This window comes from Camelus ferus, chromosome 11 (assembly GCF_009834535.1).
Source record: "Camelus ferus isolate YT-003-E chromosome 11, BCGSAC_Cfer_1.0, whole genome shotgun sequence".
Lineage (NCBI taxonomy): Eukaryota > Metazoa > Chordata > Mammalia > Artiodactyla > Camelidae > Camelus > Camelus ferus.
This window is the reverse complement of record NC_045706.1, coordinates 76213176-76239416: the sequence shown is the minus strand read 5'-3', so window position 1 is coordinate 76239416 and position 26241 is coordinate 76213176. Positions and strand designations below refer to the sequence as shown.

Below are 26241 nucleotides of genomic sequence, written 5' to 3'. Positions count from 1 at the left end.
TTTATTTTAAATGTTAAGTGTTTAAGTATTCAAGCCCATAGTAGAACACTTCTTTAGGAAATACACTGCAGGAGTATCCTTACCAGACATATGAATTGGTGAATCCATGTAAAATGTTCACAGCATCAGCTGGCTATCAGTGGCTTTCTATAGATTGTGAATAACGTAGACAAACTGCTTTGCTTACATGACCTTTTCACGGGTTATAAAACTTGCAGACTTAGGGAAGGAAAGGGCAAGGAAGAGTGATGGAGAACGTTGTGTCGTACGTATTACGAGTCTAGCAGGAATCTGTACCCGCGGTCTAGTGGGGACAGGGGAGAGGGAAGGCCACATCAGCGGAGGAGGAACGGTGCACTTCTTAGACGTCTCTGGGACAAGAGCTCACTCAGCGCATCCTTACTGAGCATCCTCCAAGGCCCAGCACTGACAGGTTCTGTCAGGGGTTACAAGGGAGAACTGCCAACACAAACGCAAGAGAAACTCAGAGCCCAACAGGGGCAGGAGGATGAACACACAGACAGCGAAGGATTTCAGTTCTATAAATACCTGGTAAGTGACAGTGGAGGAGCAGACTCGGGGAACTCAGTATTCTTACCTGAGGCACAACAGAAGGTGAAGGCATTCTAGGCAAAGAGGAGAACACGGGCTAGTCCACTGGCCCAGGTACACAAAGACCGTAAGGTGTGTAACAGCTGAGAATGCCAACCAAGTTCACACGACAGGGTGTGGCTGCATAGATCTGGAGAATACCCTGAAATCAGATACTTCAGGGCACTTCATTCTCACTCAAATGTGTTTAGATTGTAATCTCAAGGCCAAAGAAGTATGCCTATGGGAGATATTTACACAGAGTGAAATATTCAGAATATTCAGAATTCAGAACCCTGAAGGCAAGGGCAATGACAGGCCAGAAGAGAGTAATGCTGAAGTCAGACAGACACCCAAATGCTGACACAACAGTCTGCGCATACACTGCAGAGCCAGACAGGAGTCACGGTAAAGAAGACTGTTTTACAGGCTACTAAGTGATACAGTCACCTAGACTCGTGGCTCATTTTGATGAAAGAGGCCAGGGAACTTAGAAAATGACTCAGAAATTGCAAAGAGCAACTGCCTGGTGGCAATAGGGTTTAAGGGAAGAGAAAAAAGGTAGCATTAGTAAATCAGTTGATATTTGTACTTACAAAATTGTAATTCTTTCTAGAATACCATTAATTCACTATTTCAGACAACAGACATCTAGTGAGTACTTCTTCCAGTGATCACTATACTCAGAGTTGGTGATAAAGATGGAGAAATTGAGAAACTATGGGGCTGTCTAAACTGCCAGAAAGAGTAAGGGAAGTGAAGAGTCTGAAAATGAGTTACAAGGACAAATTACTCAAGAAAACAAGGGCTCAGAAGAATGTGCAGGGATTAGATTAATAACAATGGTTTTGTTTTGACTATGACCCCCTAGTGAAAAAACACATTTTACCATGTAAGCCAAACACACATATATACACGAATATAAGTGAAACAAAGGTTTTATTAAAATAATTTGGAATACATTGTTTTTATTTTATTGTATTTCATTTTAAAACTCTGATGGCAACCTACTACAGTGATTTTATGATTGATTCATAGGTCGCCCTTGAAGTCCGCACAACACTGACAGAGAACTTAGATGGAAAGACAAATTTCATCCAGCAGCCAGCTAAACAAAGAAGTGTGGGTATCAGGAACAGCGTGATCAAGTTGCCTTTCTTGCCTTCCTCATTAGCAGGCAGAAGAGGGTTTGAACAAAGGAAGATGATACTTTCTCTTAATTGTCTTTTCCTTACTCTGCACAGCCCTTGAGGGTCCCTCAGCCCAAAACATGAATGAAAGAATGAGATTAAAGTCCATGACCCAGTTACTTTTTTAGATGGAAAAAAAAAACTTTTATTAATATATTCTTAGCTTGTAATTGATTCCTCAAGTTAATAAGAAGCATCATTCGATTCAACTAATAGTTATTTGCTTCTCCTGTGTGCCCTTCTTTGTGTTAAATTTCCAAGAGGAGATATGACAAAACTGAAATAAACAAATAACCTAGAACTCTTCACATACAATGGTTTTTCTTTGCCTTAAACTTACCACCTCTATCTTATAACTTACGTGCCGCTTCCTTGAGGAAGCTGCAGATGTATCCCCAGCTTAAATAAGGAAGCCTATGACTTCACCAAAATCTGTTTAATGTACTTTAATAGGCTTCGCATACAGAGTATCACAATCTGAAATTCAGTTTTAACTACTGTTATTAGAATGCTACACTTTGCAGGTTGTTAGTACCTAGGGTGGGGACCCAATAATAATCACTTTGTCAACAATTTTTACTTTGGTAGACATTTCTTTATTTTTGCTGCCTATATGAGGTGGTGGGAGAAGGCAAAATTAGCACTGAAGCTCTAGCAGTGTTCCTCCACATCAACCCTCTTTTGCTCCCTCATCAAAAAGCCATTGGACATTATGATTTGACATCATTTTTAATCCAGATTTTTTTTAAAAGCTAAATTTAAAAAACGAATTAAGAACAAATGCAGAATCTTTTATGGAACATCGGGGTATCAAGTACTGATGTTTTTTACAAAGGGGCATGAAAGTGGAAGGATCTTGACTTAAGAAAACTACCCAAACCTATAAAACCAAATGACTGTAATTCAATAAAAAAAAAAAAATGCTGAAAAAAAAGAAAAGAAAAGAAAAGAAAATTACCCAAACCATGTATTCAGAGAACCTAAAAAGTAGGTAAGTTTCCAAACATGAAAAGACATAAATATTTTTAAATGAATACATTTTTATGATGTTTTTCATCTTCTCCAAAAAGAATGGGCTACTTTATCTATCACTGCAATCAAAATAAATAGTTTAACAGCCACTTACTTGCTGAGTTTAATAAAGAGGTCATTATACCGTATCCAAAAATCACGAAAAACAATTGACTCATTGTCCAGTCGGAAAACTGGCTCAGCACAATACATGGCTGACACTTTGTTTTTCCCGTTTTTGAGATGATCCTTTTGTCAGAGGCTCTAAGTGCATACATATCTCACATACTACACGTCTTCTTAAGTAACGCACAGGAATCAGGGGCTCTGGTTCCGCAACCAACTGTTGCGCAATTAGGTAATATAAGCATACCACATCCGCGTAATTCTGTGCTTCACACGGAGAGGACCTGAACTTCCATCACAGGACAGAAAACTACAGAAATTGCTTCCCTGCCTCTGAGGTAATTTTTCCCTCTTCGGGTCTCACAGGATTCAAGTTTTCTGTCCCCATCAGCCCTTTCTGCACTCAGTGCAGTCTGATGCTGTGTGAAACAACCTCGGGGATTCCTCCTACAGATTCTGGAACACCTACAAATACTCTTAACGTGAATAAAGAAAAGTGGGGGGATACCAAGATGGTGGAGTGGAAGGATGCAGAGCTCATCCTCTCCCACGAATGTACCAAAAATTACACCCACAGACAGAACAATTCATACAGAATAACCACTGAACTTTGGCAGAATACCTCTTACTTAAGTAATACAAAAAGATTCCTCACAAAAATGGGTAGGAGGGAAAAACAAACAGAAAAAGGGAATCAGTGCAGGACCTGTCCTGCAGCAAATGAGCGGCAAAGAAGGAAAAGCGTGCTCACTCTGGGACACCCCCTCTCCAGTGAGGAGGTCAGCAGGGAGGACAGAAAGGGAGCGTCTGAGGCTTGCAGGAGAAAGCAACAGGGGCTTGACAGACAGAACTGGGAGAAACTAGCAAAAAGGGTCCCTGCGATACCTCCCCAAAACACAAACCAGCAGGGCTGGGCCAGGCAGGGCTGCTGGAGCTCAGACTCCACAGATGAGCCCGGGGAGAGGACTGGAGCTGACTATGCAGAGGCAGACTCAGGGGCTGGAGTGTGGCTTGGGCTGTGACTGGGAGTGTGCAGAACAGAATAACAACCGAATCCAAAAATGAGCAGAAGACCTAAACAAGCAGTTTTCCAAAAAAGACATACAAATGACCAGTGGATACATGAAAACACACTCAATATCGCTAATTATCAAAGAAATGCAAGTCAAAACTACAATGAGGTACCACACCAGAGATTGACACAACATTGTAAACTGACTACACTTCAATAAAAAAAAGAAAGAAAAGAAAAGAAGAAGCAAACACATGGACCATTTTAAAACAATGACAGATGTTTTACCAAAATTTTCATTTCTGGAAATTAGAATATGAACTTTTGGTGAGTAAAAATTTCAAAGTTTGTAGTCTAATACTATGCTTTAGAGAAAGTTCAATGGAAGAATTCTTTTTGCTATAAAAAGAAGTGGGTTTTATTTAAAATTAAATTTATCCCTATTTTATATACTTATACTGAGATATCTATCACTCTCTATGTAAACGTGTGTATATACACATATACACACACCACACACATACAGTGACACACATACCCTACTTCCTTTCTGTCCACACCTCCTCCCCTCACTCCCCAGTGGCACCTAGAAATATAAACTCCATGAGGCCCGGAACTCTGTTTACTGTTCACAGTCCAGGGCCTACTACAAAGGAGGAGGTCCATGAATTTTTGCTGAATGAATAAATGGAATCCCTGAGTTCTCCAGTTTCAAGTATTCAACTAAGATTATGTAAAACATGATTTTCTTTTCAGGTAATTTAATCCCTTTACATTTCAAATGACTTCAAAATATTACAATTATCTTCTTTAGTAAACAATGTGTGTTAAAACCACTGCTTCTTCAAAATCATCACTGCTTCCTAGGCATGTCTGTATTATATTTATATTTTCCTTGTTTGGGTAAACATACCTAATGGACAGTAAATAGTGTTATCTGTCCACTATACAGATACTCAGCGTGAGAGGAATCAAGAGACTCTTCTTAACTAATGGTGTGGAAGAGAGAGCTACCCAGAGAGCATCCGGTGGGATGCCTGGTGCACAGAAGACTCTTTCTGAGACCAGGACCTTCGTCTTCATCTTCACCTTGTGGAGTCAGGCAGTCATGCTACGATGCAGTCACACCATGGCATTCACACTGCCTGGTAGTGCCAAAAGTAAGGCTTAAGGAAACATGTGAAGTAAAGATACTATTTGACTCTAAGGATAAATGGTTCAGCCTTACAAATGGCTGACCCGTTCTCCTGAAAGACACCTGCCTAGATCTGCTACTTAGGGCATGCCCTTCAGAGATACAGATTTTCATTTTTATCCCTACCAGTTGCTACAGAAGGATACCAGGGGAAATCTTTTATTATAATTTCATAAGCTATTTATTCTTCAGGATATCAAGTAAGCACGGCTTAAAACTTGAAGCATACTATACTTCCAACACTAATTTTATTTCAAAAGTAAAACTGGTTTTCTAGCTCCATATACAAAATATTACATGCCTCCACATTACGTACCACTCTGCAGTGTGGAGGCTGTCACAAATTTAGGTTATATAAGCACACATACACATCCATAGTGTGTCCTGCACATTACACATCTCCACCTCTGTAACAAGGAGACTGCCATGCCGTCCCTGCAGAGCTGCTGTGAGTATCACCTGATGAGGTGGCAGTGAAACCCACTGCGCATTTACTACCGTAGTAGATGGTGGCCACTATCATTATTATTGTTATATTTCAACATGCAACTCTAAGTCCTTTAGCTAAAAAGAGTGTCAGTAAATGGGCACTAAGTTATTGTAATCTTCAAATACATAAAACAGAGATTTATAAAGTTATGAGGAAACAACCTGGAATTTTGTCAAGGTTACCTTTGGGCATAATTTTAAAATGCCCAATGCATTCAAGAATATATTATTCTTGCTGCATGCTCTACCTGAGCATATGAAAGCTTTAACACTGTGACAAGACCTACTTCACTCCATTATAGTTCTGCTTACACAAATGGGTATTATTAATATATGATTCATTCAAACATCACCCCTTTCGCTTGAAGCAGGTCGATCTAAAATAGCTCATGCACTGAAAACTGGAGTACCCTGTCAGCCCGTTTTGCTTTCCTAAGGATGTCTTTCTTAGCCCAATGCTTTCCACTTAACTATCTACAGCTAGCTACCTGCGATGCTGAATGGCTTGAAATTCCCTGTGCTACTTATAACTCCGCCCAGGCAGCCCCTACGGATGCCTCAGACATGACTGATGTACGCTGAGTAACAAAGATGAGGGGCTGATGTTCCCACGCTGATTTAGTGGACTTAATAGTCTCTCCTGCAAAAATGGTACTATTCAAGAATAATTTAAACAATGTTAAGTCCTCATCTGACTGATATACAGTTACTGAAATAATTTCAGATAAAACTTCAGTTGACTATATAGCTAAGGTTTTGTTTTCTGACTTAGCAGGGTTTGGGGGATTCAGTTTTTTCCCTCTGTTTATTAAAAACCAGCTCTAAGAACATTTTATTACACTTAATATATACATTCTTCTTTTCTCAAATTATATTAATATTACATATCTTCTATGAACATATGAAATATGTATGTATACATGTCATATGTATTATATAATTAATATAATAAAATAAAATCTTAAGAACTATTTTTTTTCTTACTAATTTACATGAAGGAAATCAAGTTAACCTCAGTCCAGATGAGGTCAAATAATTCTCATCACTGTTGAAAAGCTGTTCTAAAAATAATATGCTTGATGATAAATAAGCAAGTCAGTAGAGTAAGTTATACACTTTCAAAGTCCCTGTTATCTTTTGATAAAAATGTTTAAAATGACATAACCATCATGGTATGTTAAACTGGCCACTTTTTATTTTTCTGGTTATACTTTTTACAGGCTTTTGTTAACAATTTTAAGCTAATATCAATCTTGAAAGACACTTCAGAGAAATCTTCTTGACATGGTAAATGCAATTATTTCCTGTTCAATCTGAGGAAAGAGGCTACTGCTGCTTCAATCATTAGTTTAACCAGCAACTATTTTTTGAGCAGTAGACACTGGAAATACAAGACTGGACTTGAGTAAAACAAGGACTGCCCTCAATAAGACGAGAAAGCAACAGGAAGGATGGAAACTGTTAAAGGCTGAACATTTCTGTGACCCCACAATTCATCTGCTCAATCCTAAGGCTCAGTGTGAGTATGTGGAGGCGGGCCTCTGGGAGGTGACTAGGAGGCCATGAGAGTGGAGCTCTCCTGAATGGGATTAGTGCCCTTATGAAACATAAAAGAGGCTCAGGAGAGCTCCTTTGCCACTTGCACACCGTGAAGACACAGCAAAATACGGCCTTCCAGGAAACAGGCCCTCACCACATCAAATCTCTCAGGGTTTAATCTTGGATTTCCTAGTTTCCAGAACTTAAAGAATTAATTTCTGTTGTTTACAAGCCACTCAGTGGGGGTGTTTTAGCAGCCGGAATGGACTAGGACAGAAATGTAAACTGATGCCTGCAAAAGGCGTGAACGTGGTCAATCACAGAGGCGTGTGCACAGTAAGGGGTGAAAGGGAAGGAGGGAAGAGTCGGCTGTAAGAGGAGGACTAAGGACAAATGGCAGAGCAGGTACCATGAGTCTGGAAGGAAGAGTCAGAGCCTGACAGGCAGCGTCTGCAAACACGAGGAGGTTTGTGATGTCACATGGGTGAGACCAGGTGCTTGCACGTGGGGCTCAGGCAGCCAAGAGGCAGAGGGGACCTGCAGCAGACTGATGGGAGGGGCCGCATAAAGCTCTCTGGGGCATCCGCCACCCACCTGAGTCTACCTGAGTCACTGCAGCAGAGGCTCCTCTCCGAACACCTCCTGCTCATTCACAGCAGTGAAGCTGAGGCTTATGCAGAGCTCCTTACCATGACTGTGCTACACTGACAGTGACAGCCTGACGAAGTCCACCCATTCTTAGATTCCCACTGACAAAGGCCTCATCTATCTCCTTCTCCAGACGACAGCGGACTTCAGTTCCAAATGCCCGATGTCTCCTCCAAACTCTGTCACTTCTCTTTAGTTTTTAGACATACTGTTCAACGAAGTTATCAGACTGATATCTGACTAAGTCAGACTCCTTTAGGAGACTTCTAAAGTCACAAATACATTTTAAGATAAACATCACAAATGCGTAATTGTCATGAAAATACGTAAGGACATGCAAGTATCCGTTTGTTCCAGACTAGCATCTAACACCACGACTCTGTTTTTTTCTTTTCCTGCATCCTAAACCCTAACATGAGAGTTCAAAATGTGAACGCTGGCCACTTTGAAGAACGGAAGTACAGGATGTTCCAGGGACCCGGAGAAGCAGCACAGAGTAAGCACCACGGTTATCTCTCACTCAGGGCCCCAAGGAGGGGCAGCCAAGCCCAACCCCATGTCCACAGCTTGTGGGCTCCCACCTCAGAATCCACCTCCAAAACCTACCCTCAAAAGCCTTCTCCACAGCCACAACTTTCCTTGTCATACACAAACTCTGGAAAAGCTTAAGTTACTGCAAAAGTAAACAACAGGAATAAAAGGCAGTGTGCAAAGAAGCACTCTGTAATGCTCGACACTGAGATCCAGACAAGTCAGAGAGACCGGCTGCTGACGTGGTCGGAGACGGAGGTGGACTGACTGGGCACTGCCCCGCTCCATGTGGTCTGTAGCCCACAGTGAGGGGAAGAGACTTGGCTTCTGTTTTGAGAGATACACAGCAGGCAGGCAGTTCACTCTCGGGTTACGGCCCCAAGTTACCAGTACTTTCCTCCTCGGAAACGAATCCTGGCTCACTTGGAAAAAAACGCCACCCATTCCAACCACTGAATTTTGTCCAACACGAGCCCAAAGACAACACTTCAAATTTCTCATAATGAGAACACGCATACAGCCTGACAGAGTGCACTACTATGGAAGTCAAAGATCAGACCCGCCCTCTCCATCGTTTTGTGACGCATATTCTACATGTCCATCTCCTTTCTTCTTTCCTTCCAGAAAAAAAAAAAAAAAAGTCATTTTAAATGTGGTAACAGTCCATCCTTCCTAACAAACTGAATAATGAGCTGATAGTCCCTGTTGGACCTTAAAAAACACCAATGGATTTCTGTCATTTTTACTTTTTAAATCAGGATGCCATATTCGTTATATTTGTAGTTGTAATTTGATTAAAATTATTTGTCTTTTTTGAAATTCTGGAGCTAACAAAGCAAATCTTGTAACTGGGCACATTTCTAAAAGCCCCCTAAATACAACACATGGCAAAGACACTTTCAGAACCAAAGAACCTCTGATTTGTGTCACTTTATACTTGCATTACAGATTATACCTTCACAACTCCCAGTGAAGGTGATCACTACCTCTTCTTGCTAGATGTTGTGTTAAATCATCTAATAAAAGCACTACAGAGTATATTTTAATTATTTCCATTCTATTTCTCAGAAACTAAGACTTCAAAAAGTCCAGTAACTGTTTATGTTTCACCATTAATTGATAATGGTTTTGAACGTACGGCTGTCTGATTCCAAAATCTATGGGCAGCACCATAACCCCATGCTCATCCAGTGAATAATCATCACTAGTACTGACTGGTTACCACTAAGTGTCACACAACACTCCAAGGAACTCATGGAATTCACACAACCTTATGAGATAAATGCTTTTACACCCAGACTCATTTTACAGATGAGGGAACTACAGCACAGAGGGGCTAAATGACTTGTCCCACACTGCAAAGCTGGAAAATGATGAAACTGGGTTGCAGCCCCAGGCAATCTAACTCTAGCCTCCAACCATAATTACGATTATGCTACAATATCAGCAAATAAATGTTACCTGTTATTAAGATTTTTGTTTCACTTATATACAAAAATTTGATTTGTGTATTACCATTGCCTTGTCAATGGTAATCATATCTAATTTTTGGAATAGAATTTGCAAACCAGTGTTACTGCATTGGCCTGGTCACAAAATTTTTTAAAAATTTTACTGGAAAAGTCTTTCTGAATATTGCTAAATATATTTGTCAAGACTTTCACTTTCCGTCCTTTATTTTAAACAGGCTAGCTACATTCTGTTGGCTAAAGATAATGGTCGTATGAAGTGTTAAAGAGATTTCAATAAACAAAAAAATGTAATATATTAAACTGAATGAGTAATATCTGATCAAGTTTCTACATTGTTTCTTTAGTATCCTGAAATTAAACTATACATAAAAAGTATCTGGGGTATCTTGTCTGCTCCAAGCATGAAATACCTAAAAATAATCTCTAATAGAGTAAATATTCTGGAGGTCAGATGCAAAAGCATAACTATCACAGTCGGTGGAGGTCTGTGTGTGCAGTGTGTGTGAGCAATGTGTTTTTTCATGTTTCATTCAATCATAACTTCCCCAAATATAATAAAAGATTTGGGTCATGAATTACAATTAAGTATAATCTTATCATGTATCTCTTAGGTGAATAACATACAAAAGATTAAACTCTAATAGTCAATTTAAAAAGAAAATTGCAGTCAGTCACGACTTCTTTTTCCAGCTCCCTACTTGTCATATTTCATTACCTCATTTGTCCTTTAAAGTCATCTTGTGAATTAGGTAAAACAGAAATTCTTCTTCTCATCTGCAGATGATTGAAACTGAGGCCTAGAAATTTAGGGGACTAGTCAGGTCCCTTAATGTTGGAGCTGGAACTAAAATTAAGATCTCTGCCACTGAGTATAATTCCTTTCAATGACACCATAAACATCCCATGTCAATTACCCTAGGATACTCCTGTAGGTGGAAGTGTATCAGATACCCTGCTAGGTAAAACTACAATAAAACTGAACTGTTCCAAAACATTAAACTAAGTCAAAATTTCAGGCTTACATTGCCAGTTTTATATGATGTTAAAGAACCAAAAGACAGTGAATTTTCCAGGGACTTTTCTTATTCTGTTAAAAGAGAGGTACAATTCTATACCTCTAAGTTCTTCCTATACAGACATACATGTATTACCATATTAATATGCACATACATACATAATGGATACATCTAAACCTACTCTTTCATTTTGCAATTGGTTGGTACCCAAACTGGTCTAGCCATATTTTGTAACAGCAACACAAACACGTTTTCATTATAAGTGCATATTCCATGAAATTCTCAACATACAACCACATAAATGATATTGAAGAGAGGACACCTACTAGTGAGGAGCCGTAATGGTGCACGTCATGACGGGAGCGGGCACAGGTCAGCCAGCCCACAGGCCACCGAGCAACTGGTCAGTGCAATGAGTGTCATCAGGTTCAGATCTAAACAGACACAGAGATGACGGTCAGTCAACAAACATCATTTCATAGCATTTGCACGAGAGTATCTTTCCAACCTGCAGCATTACAAAAAAAAAGTCAGAGAACCAATCCAATGGAAACGCTTTTATTTACACGCCTCTGTTTTCTATATACTGAGCAGTATAGCCACAGAAACATCTGTGTAGTCAGTAAAGAAGTAATAAATTTAGTGGTTATTGATTATGTAGTCATTAAAAAGTAAAAGTGTAGTAGTAAACTGGTATCATGTTACTGGAAGGCTAGTCATTTATCAATAAAAAACTAAAAAAAAAAATTTAACATACTCTGATGTAATTTTTTTGGGGGGGTGCTATGTGCTGAGCATTACAGCATTAAATTTCATTTAGTCTTGACAACAAAACTGTGATGTAGGTAATCTCTCACTTTACAACATTTAAGGCTCAGAGCAGAACTGACCCAGAGTCCTGCTCTACCGTCTGCACACATGGACGTGTGTCCGTGTCAGGTGGGGTGTGCAGAGTGCACACCTCTTCATATGCTTACTTGTGCTCCATGTGACTTGAAACAGGAACAACAGATGTCAAGAGGATTATATAAAGACGTATTTCTGTCTCCCCTGTAGTTCCCTAGAAGACAAGCATGGTATTCTCCTCACCCTTGCTTGTGAATATATAAAGTGAGATCTTGTTTTGGGATACAGTACCTGGCACATACAAATATTTGCTGAGTAAATAAATGAATAAACAGCCAAAACAAAAGTAGGATTGGGCATATACTTTTTGTCTCAATTCACACTTTGTTTTGTCAATCCTTTTATTTACCGGCCAAAGTTATCTTCCTGCTTGCAACACAATCTCAAGAGGAAAAAGTAGAAAGAATAATCTAAAAATCATGTAAATGAAGTTCAAATATATTCAATCAAAGAATTACAAACTGGTCAGTAGTCAGTTTAACTTAGTTCAATTGAAGAGGACCCTGGAGAAGAGCAAAAGGTAAAATAACACATTTTCCAGACAGAGCAGAGATGAATAAAATCCATTTTCACTACTACATCAGATATAAGCTGGCTAACAAAACCTAAACACCTTTCCTAAGGCCAGATCCCCAGGGGGAAGGATCCACCAACAGAGGAGAAAATCGAAATGCAAAGACTCCAGGTAGAAATGGCTCCATCACAAGGAATCAGGAAATGCTGCTCCGGGCTGGGGAGGCTGCAGAGAAGCAGCCAGATGGAGACCCTGATAAGACCCTGGTGTGCCCCAGGGAAGAAAGGGCCTCACACCCTGCCTGGGTGGGGCAGGGGCTGGCAAACTGTGGCCCTCTGCTTGGGCAGCCTGCAAGCTAAGAATGGCTCTTACACTTCTGTTTGTCTGTCTGTTTGTTTTTGACATTTCATCAACTTTAATGCTGTCTCCTTCGGTAATACGAACATGACACTAGGAGAGTTTCCTCGAATCTGCACAATTACTCCCTACTCAGTGAGCTTCTCCCCTGGTTTTTAGACAAGTAGTCTTTGGAATGTCCTGTCACCATCCCAGTTCTGCACTTGGTGGATTTTCCTTTTTCTCATTTGTAGATTCTACCTGAGACTTTGACACTGCATCTTCAGCAGGTGGTGCTGGAGTCACTGGACTTGTCTGTTTCAGGCGGAAGCAGTTGGGTTTATTTATTTATTTCTGTAATGGAGGGACTGAGGGTTGAACCCAGGACCTCATGCATGCTAAGCATGGGCTCTACCACTGAGTGACACTCTCCCTCCTCGGTTTTCACAATTTTAAATCACTGGAAAAAGTCAAAAGAATCATATAAGTGTAAATTACTTAAAGTTCAAATTTCAGAGTCTATAAAGTTTTACTGGAATACAGCCACAGCCATTCATTTCTGGCTGCTGTCCTGCTACAAGCGTAGAGTTGAGAGGTTGTGAAAGAAACAGTATGACTTGCAAAGTCTAAAATATATTTATTATGTGACCCTTTACAGAAATCATTGGCTGATTTCTTGTCTGGATAACTGTTAGTTCTCAATTTGGAGGGGATGATATTAGAGAGGGGGGTGCTTTAGGGCAGACTGGAAGCAGGCAGTGGGAATCCACTTCCCCACACAGACCCAGGGACAATGTAATGAGTACAGCAGGGCTTGTTCTGGGGGCAGTGGGACTTTCCCCTGGAGGAAGCACCAGAAGGATTTAGCAACACTCCGCTTGGCACAGGCTGGGCCAGCGAGGATGGACAAAGACAGCTGGCCACCAGGGTAAGTGTCATTTTTCAATATGGCAGGACGAAATCCTCATGAAGGAAATCTCCAGGTCTGATTCCCTCCCCGTATGTGCCTGCCACCAGAATGACAGGTAACTTAGGTGACCAGCTTTCTTGATAAAGACCTGAAAAAGAAGATTATACGAGCAAACAGAGAAACCCCAAGCAGGTTTAAAAGATACTCCTTCTAGCCTATATAAGGGCACCAGTGGGTCAGGCTGCACCTAAGGATGGCTAAACGGGTTACGAAGCAGAACAAAACAAAGCGCGAAGATTATATAAAAAAGAATCTGCTACATAACACAAGGAAACCATAGATGAAGAGGAAGTATTTGTGCTTGAAAGATACCAAAGAAAGTTAAAGTAAGTTTTATAGAACATCTGCTTTGTGCTTTTGATAAAATTTGAATAAACACAATAAAATCCCAAAGATTTCTCTTCAGAGAAGTTAATTAAACCCAAATAAATGAAAAGACACTTAAGTGGTTTCCCATTTAGATATGAATTGCATTTTGGTGAAGAGGAGAGGGGTTCTGATCTCAAAGACTGGGTCTGAACATCAGCTGCACCATTTTCTTGCTGTATGACCTTGGGCAAGTTCCTTTATATTCAAAGTCTCATTCCCATCACCTCTTAAATGGGGTTATTCTGAGTGCTGTGGGGCAAAATGTGCATTTTGTCCCTGTTACATGGAAGGTACAGGGCACTTACCAGGTTCCTGCGCTCTGTCAGGTCTGGCCCTGCTCACTCTCTCACTGTCTTGTTCCAACACTAACCGTCCACCACATCACTGCAGCTACAGGACGAGGGTGGCCAGACACACAGGGGCCTTCGGCCCTGTCACACCAGACCCTGCATCTTGCTTTCTCGGGATGCACTGCGTCTTTTAACTTTGGGCCCTTCTCCATGTAACTGCTAAGTTGGCATTCACTTCAAAAATTTTTTTAATTCAGAACTGGATTCTGTAGCCATCTTTAATCCACTAGGCAGAAATATATGCCCATAACATTTTATCCATAAATCTATTTTTATGATTCATACTGTCATTATTTATTTACATATGTCTTTCCCAGGAGACCATATCTTAGTCACATGCATGATATATCAAGATGACCAACTATGGTCTTCTTGGGAAGACACATGTAAACAAGCACACACACTCCACACACACTTCTGCCCTTTCACTGGCCTAGATTTTGACCAAATCTTTTGACGCCTTTTGAATGTCAGAGAGCACCACCCTCGTGTCAGTTGCAACCTGGAGTCAGTGACTTCAGAAATGCTCAGTGTACAACAGGCTCTGTTATTTTTGAATGAATAACTAAAGAACAAAAAAGAAGAATGATGGAAAGATAAACTTGGCGAGAATTTGATATACAAAAAATAAACACTTAGCACACTGTTGGTGATACTGACCACTTAATTACTCTGGCAATCCATTTGGAAATATACACAAAATAGTATCTCTTCATTTTATGCACCTCGTTACATCATCTTTAGAAGTAATTACCAACAACAGTCTTCCCTTCCCCCACATCTTAAAGACCTACCGTGTGCCAGACAGTGGTAGGTACAGCCTACAAGCCAGCTATTATTACTCTTATTTTTTTCCAGAGGAGAATATTGAATGGAATTTTTTCTTGACTAACATCATGCAGATAGTAGAGACCCAAGTGTATAAAATTCTAAAGTCTAGGTGTTTCCACATAACAAACTAAGCTTGGTCTCTACTTTGTAAAAAAGATGTTAACAGGACACTTACTGTGTAAAAAGTTGATGAACAGTAGTCATTATTACTATTATTAATATCATAACTGAACAAAAGGGAACCAGTTCAATTCTATGGGATGTTATATTGTTAAATTTGTATTATGCATCGTTACTATAGTAAGTATGAACATTATGCTAATACAGGAAAAGGTATACATAAATGCAGAATACAAAATGTTACACATAGGCTCATTAAAATTACAGGCAAATTCATGTAAGGTAGATTAGCAAAACTTAGAAGGTAGTGTGATAAGTATATTAAGACTGTGTGATTGTAGGAAACATACTTGAAATTCATCAATTTATTTGAGAAAGTGCAAATTTCATTGAATTCAAACTTGTTCAAAAAAAACCAGGTAATGTATATACATTTCTAAAAGTAGTGGTAACATCCTAGACCTTTTCCACATTTGAAATCTCATTTTTTCTCTCAGCAAAATAATATATCACTGTTGTTTCAGTAAGAGCTGTTTGTTCGTACATTTATTTATTTTGCTATAGGGAATGGAAACATTCAGAGGCAGATTTAAAAAACAAGAATTATTGAAGTGTCCTTTGAAATGGAGTCATTTAAATCAGCTACTCTACTTAAAATAGATTTAACCTTAATGTTTCCCAATTAGCATAAGCAATCAACATACAATGCTAACACTGATACACAAAGGTTTTATATATATCATACACACATACACATACACATATACACACGAGAGAGAGAGCTACTTTAGCAGAACCTCAAAAATAGTGTCAAAAGTTACTGGCCAACAAAGGGTGAAAATGTTTGACAAGAGCCACGGTTGAGACGCAAAGATGTGTTGATTTGTGTTCTGGCAGCTGTCTGAGAGCAACTCTGCCAGAGGACAGCCAGCTCACAGCTCATCTTAGTTCCAGACTCCTCTGAAGGCAGTTCTAACCAGGTTCACTCACTCACAAGCAACTAATGTTCTTTTATTCTCATGTATTATGACAGAACAAAGGCACAAAAAATTTTTGAAAGAATTCTGCTTGATCAAAAGCATCTTCTTTCAAAGAAGGTGCAGGAAAGTGACCTTGATTGTACAGCTACGAAACCTAGTTATCAGGAGATCCAAAGCATCTCCTTCTGTGGGAATGGGTGGCTTTTCTCCATACAATGGTTACGCCCAGCGTTTCACGCCTGACACATTCACGGTCTGAGTAAACTGATGGTTAGACCCCAGGCAAAAAGTGATATTCTGAATGAAAATACACATTTTAGCTAGGTTTTCCATAACTGGAAGGGTTATTTGAAGAGCATTTTTTCTTTCTTTGCCCAGACTCTAAAGTTATTTTTCACTAGTCTTAACCCTTTTTAGTAACTGTATTTGATAGCCACAGTGGTAAAGTAGGAAATAATAAATCAAAAAGAATCAGTCTTGGTGAAAAAGGATCAGGAAGAAGCAAAGCAGGAGGTATATTTCTAAGCTTGCTTTATGTTGCTATCAGGGAGATTCTACGTGCGTTTATATTTGAACTGAGGCAACTGTCATTTCATGTTTACATTTATTGGCTATTAGAGCTTAAAGAATAGTTGACTGGAGATTAACTGCTATGTTTATTCTTTGTTTGCTCTTATAATGTTCCAATTACTCTTTTCTCTTAATTTTAACTAAGGAAAGTTAAATTAACTAGACATAGTCAGTGGATTTTTTCATATGTAGTTTACAAAACAGACACAGTGGCCTCTAATTCTATTTAAATTTAAAATCTAACGCCAATAGTATCTAATTGGGATGAAACAACATTGGACAAGCTGTGGATAAAGTGCTCTCAAGAGTCAGAGCTGTCTGACGGAGTGGCGTGAGGGAGATGAGCTAATGCAGAGAGAAGGTCTAAAGTTAGGACAAAGCCAACAATGAGAAAGTGGGAAGCAGTTCCTATGGGCATCTCCTGAAAAATAAAAAAGAGGACAAAAAATCTTCAGTCTCTCATCATGCTTTATAATTGCACTGAACATGAGAACTGTGTAAATTACAGTGGAGATACTGGGAAAATCCTCCCCACACGGCACAAGCCCATTTTAGCCATTACATGCTCCTGCTTTTATCTTCCTGTTTGCTCCTCCTGCTGCTTCTCCCCTGCCTCACTGCCCTTGCTTCTCCCTGTCCTTTCTTAGCAGGAGTAAAATCATCATCAGTGTTACTCATGTGCCTACCCGTGTGCACAACACTGTGATGAGTGCCTTACGTGCATATCTGTTTTCTTTTCACAATCTCCCAAAATTGATATCATCACCTGCATTTTATAAAAGCTGCAATTCTTATCAAAGGAATTTCACAGCCAAATAGCAGTGGGTGAGCAAATGTAGCAATCAAATCTCATTCTATCTCATTCTTTTATTAATAAAAGAAAGATTCCTGGGAGTAAAACTCTGCATAAATACAGAATTTAGTGGAACATCACAGACCCTGAGCATCCAAGGAGTCAGGATGTGAGCTGGGGTGGTGGAATCTGGGAGCCAAATTAAGTCACCCTTCAAAACACAATTCCATATCAGAGAGCTACTGAACTAAACATTCTCAAATGACAGCAGCAGGTAAAGTTAGGGAACAAACAAAATTAATTTCTGAACCTTAATGTTAAACAGACCCATTATTAGTGTCAATGCACCAGGTTAACTTCTGGATGCTAGAAATAAAGAAAGGTAATTGTTACTAGACCAAAAGATACCTAAAGTGGCAGAGTACTAAAGGGGTACTTAACCAAAATGTAACAAAATTAGCAATCTATGACTACCTCAGCCATCTGAAATATGCTAGGGGTACCAGAGATGGAACCCAAGTAAAGCAAACTTAAAAGTCACCCCTGAAGCCTAATAAACGAAAGAAAACAAAAGAAAGAAAAGCAAGCTGAATTATTATCTTAAGACCTGACAGGAGCCACTATAGGAATTCTGAAGCTTTCTACCAGAATACATCAACAGAGGCAAGATATGCATTTAGACTGAGATTGAAATGGCTCCCTTACAACTTCCAAGCTGTCTGCTAGAATGCATAATTACTTCCAAGTATTTGAGAAGCCAGGACACTCTTGATTCCAAAACCTGAAAAAGCCTTGGTTTCCTGGAAGCACAGGAGGAAGGAGGGCAGCCAAAAGAACACGGAAAATATCAAGGTTGGGGTTTCCTCTTTTCACATTACCAGCCTAGACTTTTAGATGGTTGTCTTCATGAGTGTCTTTAGACACTTTCCTAGTTTTGTCTTGAAGGGAAATGATTTATGACTTGGAAGTCACAGTTACCTCAAGTGGGTATTTTCAAAAAGATGACGGCTTCCTAGTATCTTGCGTATACAGATGCCTCACGTGAGTTTTGGAGTCAAAATATTTACAAATTTAACAAATGCTGTTTCGTCTTCGGAAGTGACAGCACTTCCGTTAATGTCAGAGCAGAGTTGAAGACAAATGCTGCAAGCATTCCTCGGTGCTAATGTTTCAGCTCCTCTTGACTAAGGAAGGAAGACTTCAGTAAACACTTGGGGCGACAGGATACTGCACTCTTAGGGCAGAAAGAGGACAACCTCAGAGCTCAAAACAGCAGCAAGTCTTGCTTTGGTATTCAGTACTTCAGTGCATCACTTCATGCTGCTGTCTCTACGCCAGGCCCCTCTCTGACTTCCCCATTTAAGCAAGGAAAATATCATTTAAAATGCAAATAAAAGAAGGCCCTTTCCACTTACATATTAGAGGAAGTAGGTTTTAGGCTATAAATTGATACCAAGCAGATTATTAAGAAACAAAAAGCGAGCAATGATCCTAAAGCACAGGGCCTCATAAAGGCTTCGGACAGGAAGTCCCCCACCACACATGCACATGCACAAGCACAGATTGCTCTTAAGCTGAGCATTCATACAGTGAGGCCAACCACAAGATTATAGACCTCCTGGCAGTTATCTGCTGAATTCCATTAGCATCCAACATCCTGATGGATATTAGAATACCGGCTGCCAGCCCCACCAGTGACCGCTGGGGCCAGTTAGTGGGATGCACTCTTTACAGAGCTGCCCCTCTCCCTCAGTCACAGCTTCTAAGTATTCATTCTGAAGCTACATTCTGCATCTCAACAGAGACTGTCTGCCACAGAAAAAGAGTGGCTTTAGCCAAGAGAATTCTGGTAACCGAGTCCCCCAGCTGGAACCAGGAATAAATTATTGAGATAGAACGGTGGGTGACTCAAGCCATGTTGTCCTCTGCACATTTTGGGAATTGGAAAACCAAAGCCAAGGTTAGAATTCAGGTAACGGATCCAATCAAAGCAAACTTAAAACCATGAGGGAAGTCATATAAACCCAACGTTATTCCTGCCTCCTGGGCCTGAAACGCAGAACAAGAGACTTCAGATGCCTGCTGGACTTGGGAACAGCAATGCACAGATGGAACCTAAAGCATGCTTTTTCACACATGCAGCAACTTGTGGCTTGAAAAAGTGTACGTTGTTCACCTGCTCACATTAAGATCCCTCATCTTCCTCAGCCTCACCAGCAATTCCAGGCGAGGCTGCATCTCTCTGGTTCAAGGTCAAGCTGCAAAGGTACCCAAAGGCCCAGATGAAGGCCTCTTTCACAGCCCTGGTTTTACCCAGGCCTAAACAAGGGTCCTGCCCTCAGTAGTCACTGACTTCCGTGAGGCTGATGCCTTGATTCTAGGCAACAAGTCTCAGAAGTATCAACAGCAGGTCCAGGCCAGGAATCTGCTGAGACTGCCAAACAAGAAAACCCATGCAGGTGGGGAGGGTATAGCGCAAGTGGTAGAGCACGTGCTTAATGTATATGAGGTCCTGAGTTCAATTCCCAGTACCGCCTCCAAAAATAAACCTAACTACTCCCCCACCAAAATAAAGTAATAATACAAAGATAAATAAGACATAAAACTCTTTTTAAAAATGTAGGGATAGGAAAAAAATCTTCCCAATAGGATAGGTTTCCTAGGCCCAAGCACAAGCCAAGGGCAACATAAGAAGCCTGAAAATTTTGTTGACAAATAGTATGAAAGTGTTCTCACAAGGTAAATGCCATACTCAGTGTGTGAGCCTGGGGTTCTAGAAACACAGGGCTCAAGGAAAAAAAGAAATGAAACGGACTTAAAATACACTAGATACGAAAGAAAGGCCCCTCAAGCAAGACCTGGTGACTGGGGCTCCACCGAAAGCTCTCAACATGGTAACCCGGCAGCGTCTGACGAACTTCCCACTTTGGAGCGAGGACACAGATGCACGGAGAGCTTTTCCTCCCAGATACGCTGAATGACATGTAGTGTAGTGCATTTTTTTCTTTCAAGAAACAAATGGGTTAAAATTTGATTTTTTTAAAAACATCCACAGTGCTTTTAGGCCCTATTTACAGTAAGATACGGACTTGCCAACGTAGCCGGCTCCTACACTCACCGTCCGGCTCCACCACGCGCTTCCGCGGTCCTCCTCCGCCCACGCTCCAGGCACGGACCGCGCGCCCAGACTCGGAGCCGCTGGCGGCCTCGGCGCGGGCACGCGGGGGGCCCGCCGGGGGCTCTCACCGGGGCGCGCTCGGCGATTACGGACTCGCACGCAGCCCCCTCCAAGTTTCGCGCGCCCGTCACCCTGACGCTCAGCACGGGCCTGACACCCGGCTTTGCGGATCGTTTCCCCCTGAGATCCCCGGCACGCTTCATCGCTGAAACGTGAGGCGTCGGCCCTCCACGCGGGGACTCGGCGGGCCGCGTCAGCGCCGCGCGGCTGTGCCGGGGCGCCTCCCCAGTGCCGCTGCCCCTCCGCTCGTTCTGGAACCTTCCCCCAGACACCGGTCCCCAGCCTCCGGCTCGCCTGTTTCCTTCGGCTGCCACTACATGGATCTTAAGTGTGTTTATGTTGTTGAGTCTGAAGCTTCCAAACACAGTCGCGTCCCAGCCAGACGCCCGTCAGCAGTCAGCAGCGGGCAGCCACAGCGCCCTCCCCTCTGACGCACGACCCAGAGGAAACGTGCGCACGTCACGGACCCAGGTGAAGTCACTGAGGCGCGTTATTTCAGAGAACTGGGCAGCAGGCGGCGACGACGACAACTCGCCTCAGCTCTGGAGCCTTCCGCCGCTTTCCACAGAGGCCAGCGCCTCCAGACCACTCCCAGCAGCCCCTGCGCAGGCAGATGCGGGCTCGCGCAGGCGCACAGGAGGCCGGCGTGCTGCCCATGCGCACGCGCTGTGCACTCGGCCGGGCAGCGCCCGGATGTTTCGCCTGCGGTCGAGGTGCGGGCAGGCTCCGGAAACGGCGCCCGACGTGACCCGAGGCCGTGAGCCGTGCTCGAGGCCTCCAGGCCCACGAGGTCTACCTGGCGGCTGCAGCCGCACCTGGATGATGTCTTCTTGTGGCTCTTTGGTTTCAAATAGCAGCTCCCCCTCCACAGCCCAAGACCTGGCCAAGATCACACGGCATTTTACCGTCACGGCTCTCAGCTCACGTCTCATCCGGAGGAGCCCCCCGCCTTCCCTGCTGGCTCCTGGGCAAGTGGAGGAGCGCGGGAGGGATCCGGCCCGGGCGGGGCCCATCCGAGGTCCCCTCCCGTTCCGGGCAGGCCCTGAGTTCCCTGAGCGCCGGGCGTCCTCTTCGTGTGCTGGACCCAGCGAAGTGTGGGTGTGGACTCATCATCTGGCTGGGGGGGGGGGGGGGGCGACACCCAGGTAACTCCACTGTAAAAGTATCTTTTTTCTCATTTGCAGTTCATGTGAATTGTTGTTTTACATTGAAGCATAGCTGATTTAGAATGCTTTGTCGGTTTCAGGTGTATAGCACAGTGATTAAGCTACACACACACACACACACACACACACACACACACACACACACACATACATACACATATTCCTTTTCATATTCGCTTCCATTATAGGTTGCTGTAACATACTGAATATAGTTCCCTGTGCTGTACAGTAGAACCTTGCTGTTTATCTATTTTACGTACAGTACTTTGTATCTGCTAATCCCAAATTCCCAGTTTATCCCTTCCCACCCCTTTCCCCTTTGGTAACCATAGGGTTTGTTTTGTTTTAATTAGAAAACCTATTTCTGCTCCTTCATACATCTCACTGTTCAGGAGACAATCTTACATACATGCATGAAATAATGTGCTGTCACACGCTCTGCTTAAAGGGCACATTTTCTCCCAAGTTTTAATCTGTCTATCCTTCCCTCAACAAATATTTGTTGCTGAATTAATTCCACTACAGAGGTTCTGATAAAAGTAACGATCATTTGGTGAAAGAAAATTGCAAAAGTAGCCAAAGCTGCAAATGCTAATGATTCACCTAAAATGTAAGCTGCCTGAGGGCAGAAAGTCTCCTGCTGGGGCATCTCCAGTATGAGCAAGGCGCCTGAAGGTAGTGGGTATTTTCCCATGGGTGAGTATTCTTATAGACAGAATATCTTACCTCTTTACTCAAGCTCAGCATCTACTGGCAGGGGTACCACATCCTTCTGTTAATGACAGTCTTACTACAATCACAGATTGTTGTTTTTATTAGTCTCTCTCATTTACTGAGGTTCTCCCATGAACTAGGTAAAATGCTGGTTGTTCCAAATTGGGACTGTATCATTTAATCCTTATTACAACCTTGAAAATATATATTAGCCTCATTTTACAGATTAGGAAGCTGGTGATTCAAATTTAGGCTGAATTTTGCCAAATTGCATTCACTTTCCACCATACAATAATTTCTTTATCTTATGAGAATGTTCCTGAAATCGGAAATAATCCGTGGAGGTGAGAGGTGGCAGCTAATTCTGGCATCATTATGGAGTTATACAATAGTAATCTAGTTAACGTTATTTAAGGTTTTAATCAAGGGGGCATTTTGCAAAAATAAATCTTTTTTTTTCATGTAACTAATAGAGTGAAAATCAGTTAAAAGACATAAATATTATTTTAGCTGAATCTGCTTCAATCCTTTTTGTTCTCATTTCTTTAGAGGTGATTCTGCATAAATTTAGAGAAAAGATTATATTAAACTTCACCAGGCAATCCTTTCTCTTAATTACGTTTTTTTCCCACCAGGATATTCCTGATTACTTCCATACATAACCTCCCAGTTTTCATTACACTTTGATTTTTTTTTCAGGATTTTATTGTTAAACTTTATCAAGTAGAATGGAACTCCTACATATCTTGTAAAAAAATTAATTTTAGAAGCCCGTTCTAGAGACATTCTTTTCTACAAGACAAAATAAACAGTAGACATAAATTCCCTTAGAATTAACCACGTGCATGATACCTTGAAACACTTAATTCATAAAAAAATCTGTTTTAAGTCAAGTCACAGAAAATGCTTCTGACATTTTGACACCCGACATGATCAAACTGCATGATTTATACTTAACTCCTAAACATAATCATCAGCTCTCATTAAACCAATTTTTAAAGTTTCTGATGAGATGTTCTCATGATCCTCTAACATTTTAAAATGTAATTTTCCTGTCCACTTTAAACTTACAGGGATGTATTCAATGATTTAATAAAACTAGGAAAAAACGTAATTTCCCTCATCTAAATTCATCATCTCTATCAAATATGTTGTTATTTCCTTGTCTTTGTTCCCAAAGCTTTTAAAAAATAGTGGCCCGTTACAACAATGAAAAACGCAGTCTTACAGGAGTCCTATTTATTCTTTCATTATCACTATCAAACACATTCACATAGTGAGCCTCGTCAGAGGAAGTCTTACTCCTTCAGGAGTATTCTCAGCAATGGAATGAGAAAAATCTTGATATAACTTGATGAAATGAACACATGAGAAATAACTCAATGTAGAAGTCACACACATAAAAATTTACATACATTTAGTGACAGGGGCTATTGAAGAAAATGAGATGATGTGTATGTCAAACTGAGTTGATCAAGAAAAGCTGCCCACCTTCCATGTCCTTGAACTTGGACTAGAGGAGAGCAGAGAAACACAAGGGCAGCCTGTGCTGTCCCTGGGGGACAGGTTTTTGTTAGTGATGGCAAGTAACTAGTGCCGAGAACGAGACTGCCTGCACTGGAGAAGGAGGGCTGGTAAACTGGAGCAAAGGGGGAGAATGTGCTACTTTACGCTATCTTCGAAATGGCAAAAACAGAAAAGACAAAAAAAAAAGAAAACTCTCTCAATTTCAGTTGCTATTTTCTATATTTTAAGATAAAAGATGAAGAAAATTAATACATAATTATGTGAGTTTATTTAGAAATATTTATTTTTTGTTTTGGGGGAGGTAATTAGGTTTTTTTATTTAATGGAGGGATTGGGGATTGAACCCAGGACTTTATGCATGCTAGGCACATACTGTACCACTGAGCTCTACCCTGCCCCCTAGAAATAACTTATATACAGAAAAATTCACCCATTTTTAGTAGATGGCTCGTTGAGTTTTCATTAATGTTCACCATAGTGTAACCACGCCCACAATCGAGACAGACATTTCCATCATGTTAGGAAGCTACCTGTGTCCCTTCGTAGTCAGGACCCTTCCACCTCCCCAGTCCTGGCAAGCACTGCTCTGAACTCTGCTCTTGAAGTTTTTCCAGAATGTCTTACAAATTAAAGCCTTTTGTGTCTGGTCTTTTATGGAACATATGCTAATATATGTAAGACTCACAAGAATTTATCTCTAGATTCTGAACTCTGTTCCATTGACCCGTATACCTGTCTTTACACTAGTATCACATTATTTTGATTACTGTAGCTTTACATTTAGTTTTAAAGTCAGGAAGCGTTAAGTCCTCCTACTTTGTTCTTCTTTTTCAAAACTGTGATTATTTTGGGTCCTGTGAATTCCCACATACACTTTTGGATCAGTTTATCAGTTTCTGCAAAAATCCATGTGAAGTACTGATAGAATTTTACTGAAATCTATTGATAAACTCAAAGAATTGCAATCTTAATAAGATTAAGTCTTTCAATCCAAGATCATGGGAATCGCTCCATTTATTTAAATCTTCATGAATTTCTCTCAGCTAACATGTTCCTCCTCTCCAAAAGTTCTCTTCTCTCAGCAGTGTTTTCTGATTTTTGATATACAAGCACTGTACTTCTTTCGGTAAGTGTATTCCTACATATTATTTTTTTGTGAATGAAGTTCTGTTTATTTCATTTTCAGAAAGTTCAGCGGTAGTATATAGATACGCAACTGTGCATATTGATCTTACATTCTCTGGTTTTGCAATATATAATATTATTAGAACTTTTATTAGTTCTAATAATACTTCTATGGCTTGCTTAAGATTTTCTACATACAAGATCATGTCTACTGCCAGTAAACACAATTTACTTGTCTTCTAATCCAGATACCTTAAAATTATGTATCTCTATATTTATATTTAATTTTGGCCTTATTGCAGTGGCCAGAATATCCTGTACAATGCTGAGTATTAAAATTGAACATCCTGTCTTGTTTAGGATCATCAGAAGAAAAGATTCAGTCTCTCATTCTCCAGTACAATGTCATCTGTAGGTTTTGTTGTCGATGTCCTTTAACAGACTGAGAAAGTTCCCTTCTATTTCTAGTTTGCTGAAAGTTTTGTTTTTGTTTTTGTTTTTAAGTCAGGAATGGATGTTGGATTTTGTCAGATGCTTTTTTTGCATCTACTAAGACTTGATCATGTGTTTTTCCCTTATTCTATTCATTTTGCACATTTTGTTAATTGATTTTTCAGACATTAAACCAATTTTGCAGTCAAACAACTTACACTTAGTTAATATATACACATTGGCCAATTTATACATCGATTTGGTTGTTTTGTTGGTGGTTTTTCACCTGCTTTTATAAGGGAGATTGGTCTGTAGTTTTCTTAACTATGTCTTGTCTGGCTTTGGCATCAGGGTAATAGTGGCCTCATAAAATTAGGTGCAAAGGGTCCCCTCCTCTAAGTCTTGAAGAGTCTGTGAAGGATTGGTATTATTTCTACTTTAAATATCTGTCAATTCACCAATGAAGTCACATCAGCCTGG

At 40.8% G+C, this 26241-nt stretch overlaps 1 protein-coding gene across 7 annotated transcripts in view; it reads right to left on the bottom strand.

Annotated features, from left to right (window-relative positions):
- CHRM3 (cholinergic receptor muscarinic 3) overlaps nucleotides 1–26241 on the bottom strand; it is a 469218-nt gene that overhangs the window by 330758 nt on the left and 112219 nt on the right. For 6 of the 7 annotated variants that reach the window (XR_004324171.1, XM_032491931.1, XM_032491930.1 and 3 more), the window contains exon 2: nucleotides 11147–11254. The gene's annotated coding sequence lies outside the window, so the exon portion shown is untranslated. Of the gene's footprint in view, nucleotides 1–11146; nucleotides 11255–20677; nucleotides 20862–26241 lie in introns of those variants that run through there. The other variant, XM_032491933.1, reaches the window with a different exon arrangement.